At 34.0% G+C, this 8595-nt stretch overlaps 1 long non-coding RNA gene across 1 annotated transcript in view; it reads left to right on the top strand.

Annotated features, from left to right (window-relative positions):
* Positions 1-8595, top strand: part of LOC143067099 (uncharacterized) — a 160586-nt gene that overhangs the window by 85510 nt on the left and 66481 nt on the right. The gene's annotated exons all lie outside the window — the stretch shown is intronic.

Consider the following 8595-nt stretch of genomic DNA (forward strand, 5'->3'; position numbering starts at 1 on the left):
TTAGATTTTTTGACATTCACCAAATTTTGTAAGCTCACAGGAGCTATGTTGTTTATAATTTTAAAAGTTTCTAGAGCCATTGTTCTTATCCGTCTGATCTGCAAGGAGGGCACCTTAGCTTTAAGTAAGAGGTCCTCGTAGGAGCTGGTAAAATCCTCATACACAAAACGGAGTGCTCTTTCCTGCACCTTTTCTGCATTGTCTTTAAAATCAGAGAGAAGAACGTTTCTTTTAAGAAGAAAAAACATTTTATGTCAGACAATCCTGTTATTACTGTAACAGATAATCATGCAATTTAGCTGTCCGTTTGTGACATCTAGTACTGTCTGGTGAATTGTTTATTGTACATACTAGTATTTAAATAAAATCTTATCAAGAGAAAAACTAACGTCGAACTACTGTGTCACTCAGGGGCGTAGCTACCTAAGGCTCGACTAGGCACGTGCCTATACATAAATTTGCCGATTATAATCCCTTTAGAAAAAACAAATTTAAATTTAAAAATTTTAATTCTTATGCGTACTATTATTTATGTATAACCCACCCGTATTCGAATCTGATACTAGTATCATGGTTAAGTACGATAACTCGTGCATAGGTAAAAACAAAATTTCAACATGGATAAATTTGTTGTTCGTTCGAAACGAAAGAAAGATGAAGAAGAGAGTCCAAATTGTCAGACTAGGTTTGCAACTGACGATAGCGGAGAATCATCTAAGCCTGAAGCTTCTCCGACAAGTAATACATCATCATGTACACAACACCATCCCCTTTAACCAGATATCGGGTCTTTACAATACTGACCAACAAACAATACCTGACTTCTTGGTGTCCTTTCGACTTTCAAATCTATCTCTTCTTCATATACACCGACACCTCAATGTTGATGTTGATGCAAGTATAACTAATCGGCAGAAAAAACCGTCGATTTGACTTTTGAGTAAATGTATCATTGTCTTTGTGTATGAAACAAACTGGATCTGAAAGTTATCAGTCATAAAAGTTCAGAAATATTAGATTTGTTTTACCAATTTTTGGCCTAATTTGAGATTTTAAAAGATTCGTTCAAAAAAGTTGACAATCTTTTCCTTTGACCCTCTGTGGGCCTTAATCTCACTGGGGTAAAGCTGATGACCGTAACTGCATTCACGGTCATCCCAAGATGTCGGATGAAAAATTAGGTCAGTTTCTGTATTGTCTGTTAAAGTGTTTCTATATCATTTTCTTTACAAATCATACATTGCAACGACGTAAATTTATAAAAGAATCACTCGAAAATCACAAATTACTACCGAAAAATGTGCATGAAATGGGAAATTCGATTTGAAAAAATCGTTAAGATGACCGTAAATCATAATCAAAATATTTTCAAGATGACCGTAACATATAACAAGGATGACCGTGATTGGTAAAAAGATGACCGTAACTTGTGAAGGTGACCGCAATTTGTAAAGGCTGACTGTAATTTATAAAGGACGACCGTCAATTCTAAGAAATATCCGTACTTGTATTCAAAGTTTTTTGTTGAGTTTGTCGACTCAATAGGGGCTCGGTTAGCGGATATAAATATGTTTCATAAATTTCTTTTTTTAAACTATTGGCCGTATTTTGGTTTCATGACAATGATAGTAAATTGCATATTTCTCGTAAACAATGAAATATTTATTGATAACGACGTTAAAATTTTAATACAAATTGACAGCGATACGACGAAAATTTGAAGAAAAATGAATGTCCTAGTACACGGATGCCTCATCTACACTATCATTTTCTATGTTTAGTGGACCGTGAAAATGGGATAAAACTGTAATTTGGCATTAGAATTCAAAAGATCATACCATAGGGAAAATGTGTACTAAGTTTCAAGTTGATTTAACCTGAACCTGGACAAACGGACAAACGAACAGACGAACGGACGAACGCACGCACAGACCAGAAAAAACATAATGTTCATAAATGGAGCATAAAAAACATTAATAATACATATGAATATTCGGTAATCGAGCCCATGTGTATGGTTCCAGAGGAAGCAGATTAAAATCTTGATTTGTCTTGATATATGCAGGCGGAAATCCAGTTGATATAGAACAAAAGAATCGTAGCTCATTGTTAGAGAAGGCGATAAATGTTTACTGTAATGTTTACTATAGTAACAAAATTTTTAAAAGTTATTAGAAACAAATAAAACGACAATTTTCTTCTCAATTACGAAGTGTTTAATTTTAAAAACACCATTTGCATAAGTTTTCAATTGATCAATTACATAGTAATGCAGAACAATAAGATATCAAGTCGACGACATGGGTACTATAAGTTGGATGCAGAAAATGCATAACCTCCGATTTTTTTTTACCACGGACGGAGAACATATCAATCGATTAGTTCAGAAATTTTCGTGTCTGCCCTTCCATTATGTGAATCCAGTCCGGAATGCGGTTCGATAAAATTGCTCCCCTTGTTTATTTCGCTCTCCTGTCAAATCATGTAATTTCGCTACCTCCAATGGTAGACGCTACAACGATGGGTGTCGTCAAGAAAGGTACGATTACAGGAATCAGCTAGGAATTAGACGATCACCATTGGTATAGGTGAGTTGTTTAATAGTTGTTGCATTGGGATAAATTCATGTTTTGGATTAATTCATAATCAGGAATAGCTGGGAAGGAAAGAAACGTGTTGCTACGTGAACCCGGAAAGGCCGGGACGAATTTCAAAAAAAAATCTAGAGACGATCGTTCTGAGTGTGCCACCTACACATTCAAACGTGTAGACAAGCAAAGTATTCCCTATCTATGTAATGTGTTTTCATAATTATGTGATATAGGGCAAAAAAAGGTAGCAGTTTTTTGTGTCGTGTTGTTAAGCATTTCCAGGGGAGATAATGTTATTTTTCACGGTGTGTTTGATAGGTTTGTTACATTGTAACATTATATAATACACACTCATAAAGTGGATTAAAATAGCCTCTCACACTCAATTTACTGAATTTCAATTATTCTATTTACCGTAGTGCTATTATATAAGACTTTGGAGGTTCATATCACTAATATCAAACGTTTTTATATTGGATTTTTTTTACTATTGTTATTGAACGGTTCATAGTAAAAAAAAAAATCCGATAAAACCGTTGAATGTAAATATGAACCTCAGAAGTCTTATATATTGTCCTTTAATATAAGACCGGAGGTTCATATCATTTACATTCAACATTTTTTTATCGATTTTTGTTTACTTTCAATGTTGAACGGTTCTACGGTTCAACATTAGTAGTTTTAAAAAATCCGGTAAAAATTAATGGTTCAACATTGATAGTAAAAAAAAATCCGATAAACATGTTGAATGTAAATGATATGAAACTCTGAAGCCTTACATTATTGGACTATCGTTTATTAGTTCTTTATCCTAACTAAATGTTTTTGTGCTGTATATTACAAAAAAAAGAGGGTCTTTTAAAAACACCAAAATACCTTAACAATCCTACAATATCTGTTTACAGAATGAGAGAGATATTTCGTATTCTAAACCTAACTTTTCTCACATGTTTGTTAGATATGTTGTAAATACAGACAAATGTTTAGTACGTATACCCATCCCCTCTATTTCAATTCATTAGTTCAAGATACAGCTCTGAAGAATATGCAATAACCTAACATTGATAATTTAGCTAACAATAAATTCAGTACATTTTTCTAACAAGTGAAGACCAATGAAAACATTTGATATGATTTGAAAACATGGTCAATTAAGTAGGATCTTGTGGTTTCGTAGACATAAATGATAATTCAACATTTTCGATTTATATTTTTTTTTATTTCATATTTTAGTATATTTAATAACATGTTTATATTTTGTGACGCATCTGATGTATAAATCCAGTGCCAGATCCTGGAAAGATCTCTTAGTTCCGATCCGTTTGTACGGGGAACATGTGGTTGCAACCCGGCCCCTCTTTAATTGCCTGTTCGATTTTTTTGTTTGCAGTGTCGAAAAGGGAGAAAGACAGCAGTTTTATCAAGAAGTTGTGTGAAAGTTCTGCTATACATCTGACAGTCAGGAATAATTCTGAAGTACACATTTCGACCAGAGGCATGGAACTGAGAGGAGATGGTACCAGATGCTTATCTGAGATTCCAATTTGAACTAAAGAAAGCAATATATATATAAAGATATGTTGGAGAAGTAATCTATATGAATAAAGTTATGCCACAAAAGGAACTTTTTTTTTTATATACAGAATTTGTCAAACGTATCCATAACATCTAAGAGATGTGAATGCATCCTTCATAGCCTTGTAATACTGATCAGGCGCGGATCCAGAGGGAGGGGGGGGGGGGGGTTCCGGGGGTTGGAACCCCCCCTTTTTTATGGACAATCAATGCATTTGAATGGGGACATGTAATTGGAACCCCCCCCCCCCCTTTGTCCTGGGTTAGGAACCCCCCTTTTTAAAATGGCTGGATCCGCCCCTGCTGATGGTAATAATTTAGATAATTTCTGAGATGATATAGCAGTACCATTGGTTTGCCCTTTCTCCTTCTTCAAAGAACTTGATCATCTGAACTCTGAAATTGGAGTCATGTTCAAGAACAGTTAAAAGAGCATATGCTTAATTTTTGTCGAGCCTGCGACTTTAGTTGCAGTAAGCTCGACATAGGGATAGTGATCCGGCGGCGGCGGCGGTGTTAGCTTACTTTTTAAAAGCTTTATATTTTAGAAGGTAGAAGACCTGGATGCTTCATACTTTGTATATGGAGGCCTCATGATACGAAGTTTCCGTCAGTCACATGTCCAATGTCCTTGACCTCATTTTCATGGTTCAGTGACTTCTTGAATAAAAAGTTAAAATTTTTTGTAATGTTAAGTTCTCTCTTATTATAAGTAGTAGGATAACTATATTTGGTATGTGCATACCTTGCAAGTTCCTCATAGCCGTTAGACAGTTTTCACTTGACCTCGACCTCATTTCATGAATCAGTGAACAAGGTTAAGTTTTGGTGGTCAAGTCCATATCTCAGATACTATAAGCAATAGGTCTAGTATATTCGGTGTATGGAAGGACTGTAAGGTGTACATGTCCATCTGGCAGGTGTCATCTGACCCTGACCTCATTTTCATGGTTCAGTGGTCATAGTTAAGTTATTGTGTTATGGTCTGTTTTGCTTATACTGTATGCAATTGGTCTACTATATTTGGTGTATGGAATGATTGTAAGGTGTACATGTCTAGCTGGTAGGTGTCATCTGACCTTGACCTCATTTTCATGGTTCAGTGGTCAAAGTTAAGTTTTTGAGTTTTGGTCTATTTTTCTAATACAATAAACAATTATAGGCCAACTGTATTTGGTGTATGTAAATATTTTATGATCATATATCAGTGTCGCAGATTTTATTTGACCTTGACCGCATTCTCACAGTTCATTGCTCAGTGTTACGTTTTTGTGTTTTGGTCTGTTTTTCTTAAACTATAAGCTATAGGTCAACTAAATTTGTTGTATGGAAGAATTGTTAGCTGTACATGTCTGCCTGGCATGGTTTATCATGTTTATCTGACCTTGACATCATTTTCATGGTTCATTGATCAATGTTTGGTTTTCTTGGTTAATGTTAAGTTTATGTGACAGTTGTAATAAAGCTTTACATTTAGGACTATCAACATAAAATCAATGATTAGTTAAGAAGGCGAGACATTTCAGTGTGTGCACTCTTGTTGTTATTTTTTAGAATCATCATTTTTTTTAAATGAAACAGGTTGTACATTCTACATAAAATATGACAGTCAACTGGTAACTTACAATTTTAACCTAAGCCCTGCTCTTTAAGCACCGTCTTAGCAACGGCTTGGTTGTTTGTAAGTGTTTTCAAGAATATAGGCGGATTCGGAGCGGGGGGTTTATTTACATACGGGAACGAAAATTTAACATTCAAATTGCAAAAAAGAGTGAGGGGGTAATTTAAGACACAAAACAAAAACCAACTGCAATCAACAAATAAGACGCAAAGAGTCACAAGAAATTAAAAAAAATCCATTCGCGGGCAACTACCGACTTATTATACTGTATGATCGAACACAAACGTAGCCAAATATGACACTCAAGAAATAAGACGCAAACTAAATTACAAACAATTGCAGGATCAATAAATGATGTATAAAAAATAATTCCGAACAACAATTGGTTAACACAAACAAAAGGAATACAACGATATAAATCTATGCTACCCCAAAAACCCAACTTCACAATGGTCAACCAATCCGGGCCAAGTTACTGTATAACTAAGTGTAACAAAATGTGTAACAAAACTTTTTTTAAATAATACAGAAATTATGACTGTCGGTGTAATTGTATTTGTTTAAGAAAAAAACATGTGAAGCATGCAAATATTATTTAAAAAAAATAGTTTTAATCACTTAAAAGTCATGTGATGTTACATATATAGGACGGGTGTGTTCGATGCGTAAATTAATTAACAAAACCCCGTCATATAACATCCAACTTTGAAGTTGCGTCTAAATGTCAAATTTAGGTGTGCCACTTTGGGAATGGTCTTAAACGATTGACAATTCATTTCTCGATTTTTGTAATTTTTCCCAGATTTTTTCTATGTCGGGCAAAAAAAAGTAGCAGTTTATAAGGAGACCTCCTAAATGACGTAACAGCTTGACTTATGGTCGTTTTAAAAACGATTGTTTGCAAGTTGCATTATGAACAATTGTACAATGTGAAAATAAAACAACCTGAATGCAAATATTTTTAATGACTTTACGGAAAGTAACTTTTGTGACATCTTGACAACCGTATACAAAGTTCATTACACTTTTCTACCTTCTAAACACAAGAGGTCGAATTCTTTTGTTCTATTTAAACCGCATATCGGACTGAATCAAGGAAAAATTCCCAAAAATAGGTAACGATTGTATCGAAAAGAGAAAATCGAGTGCACCTTTTTATGTTTGAGGTGTATATTTTGTCTTTAAAACGTACAAAGTAAGAGTATTTGATATAGCATCTCGCTTCAGATTCTATAATTTTTATATATCAAAGCTACAGGTTGACTTTATAACGTAAAAAAATGACAGTACGAAAAGATGAAATATATGGGTCAAGTGAAATACCTATCTAATGAATAACAAAAACAGAGTAGGTGTGTTCGAATAGCTATTTTTTTTCTAAAAGTACTTGACGACAGTCTTTTAATTTGGATGATGAAAATGCATATCTTCGAAAAAAAAATTATTTTTTTTGTGTGATAACTAGGGTTTATAATCTTCAACCACTGAAAATTTTTAGTCTGCCCTTCCGCGAAATATTTAATCAGATTTTTTTTTAAATGTTTAAGAATTTCAATAATTTTAAGTTGAATCAATGCAGACAAGATCATTAACTGATGCTCATTAGCTAGTAGATACATTTGTCTTTTAAAATACAAATGACATATAAGGATCGTAATGGTGCTATGTGGATAAATTTATCGGTTTTCAGGAGCAAAATTGGCAACGCGTCATCCCTACAATGGCTTCCATTTCTACGATTGTGAAAATGAACTGCCTGGCGTAATGGGGAGATAATTTTGACAAAGTAGAATCCTGACTGTATGAATAACATTTCTGTATACATACAAATTGACAACGTTCCCCTTTGTGATACGCTATTCGTACAAGACTATTTTAAGGAGCTACTTTGCTGGAGCTTACCATCACTAGTTTAGTCGTATGATATTTTCAAAATATTTTCTATTTTATTTGCACGACAAAATGGAAGACGATATAATATCAATGGGTGTACATGCATTGGCATTTTTAAAAATGTGTATTTATTATACGTCATTGAAGGGAATCCCAGAAATAAAAAAAAATCTTTTGTCTTGTAGTTGGAGGCTGTGCACCGCATTTTTTGTTCATTATACTTGTAAGGTGTCATTTTATCGCGCTTTTGTTGCATGTTTTGCCCACTTGTTCATGTGCATGTCTTGTTGCAAATTCATTTTAAAAATTAAGCCCTCTACTGTAAAAATGATACATATGGTGAACTATGTATTTGAAGCACGTCTTAGTTTCTTCAACTTATAGGATAATACTCTCATATTAATACGTTTATACCAACACGATTAACTTCATTGGATACAAAAAGGTAGTTATATAAATACGAATATTTCTTATAAATGACGGTCATCCTTTAAAAGTTACGGTCATCATTTACAAATTACGGTCATCTTTAAACCAATTACGGTCACCCTTGTTATGAATCGCTGATTCTGTTACGGTCATCTCGATTGTAATTTACGGTCATCTGAGCGATTTTTCAAATCGAAATTTCTGTTTCATGCACATTTCTCGGTAGTAATTAGTGATTTCCGTGTGAATCTTATATAAATTTACATCGTTGAAATGTATGATTTGTAAAGAAAATGATATAGAAACACTTTAACAGACAATACAGAAACTGACCTAATTTTTCATCCGACATCTTGGGATGACCGTGAATGCAGTTACGGTCATCAGCTTTACCCCAGTGTAAGTCGTTATCTTTGTAGCAAGCGGAGCCTTTCAACTGAATATGTTAATGATTTGACCGGTAATGATTTGCCGAACGTAACATTC

This window comes from Mytilus galloprovincialis, chromosome 3 (assembly GCF_965363235.1).
Source record: "Mytilus galloprovincialis chromosome 3, xbMytGall1.hap1.1, whole genome shotgun sequence".
Lineage (NCBI taxonomy): Eukaryota > Metazoa > Mollusca > Bivalvia > Mytilida > Mytilidae > Mytilus > Mytilus galloprovincialis.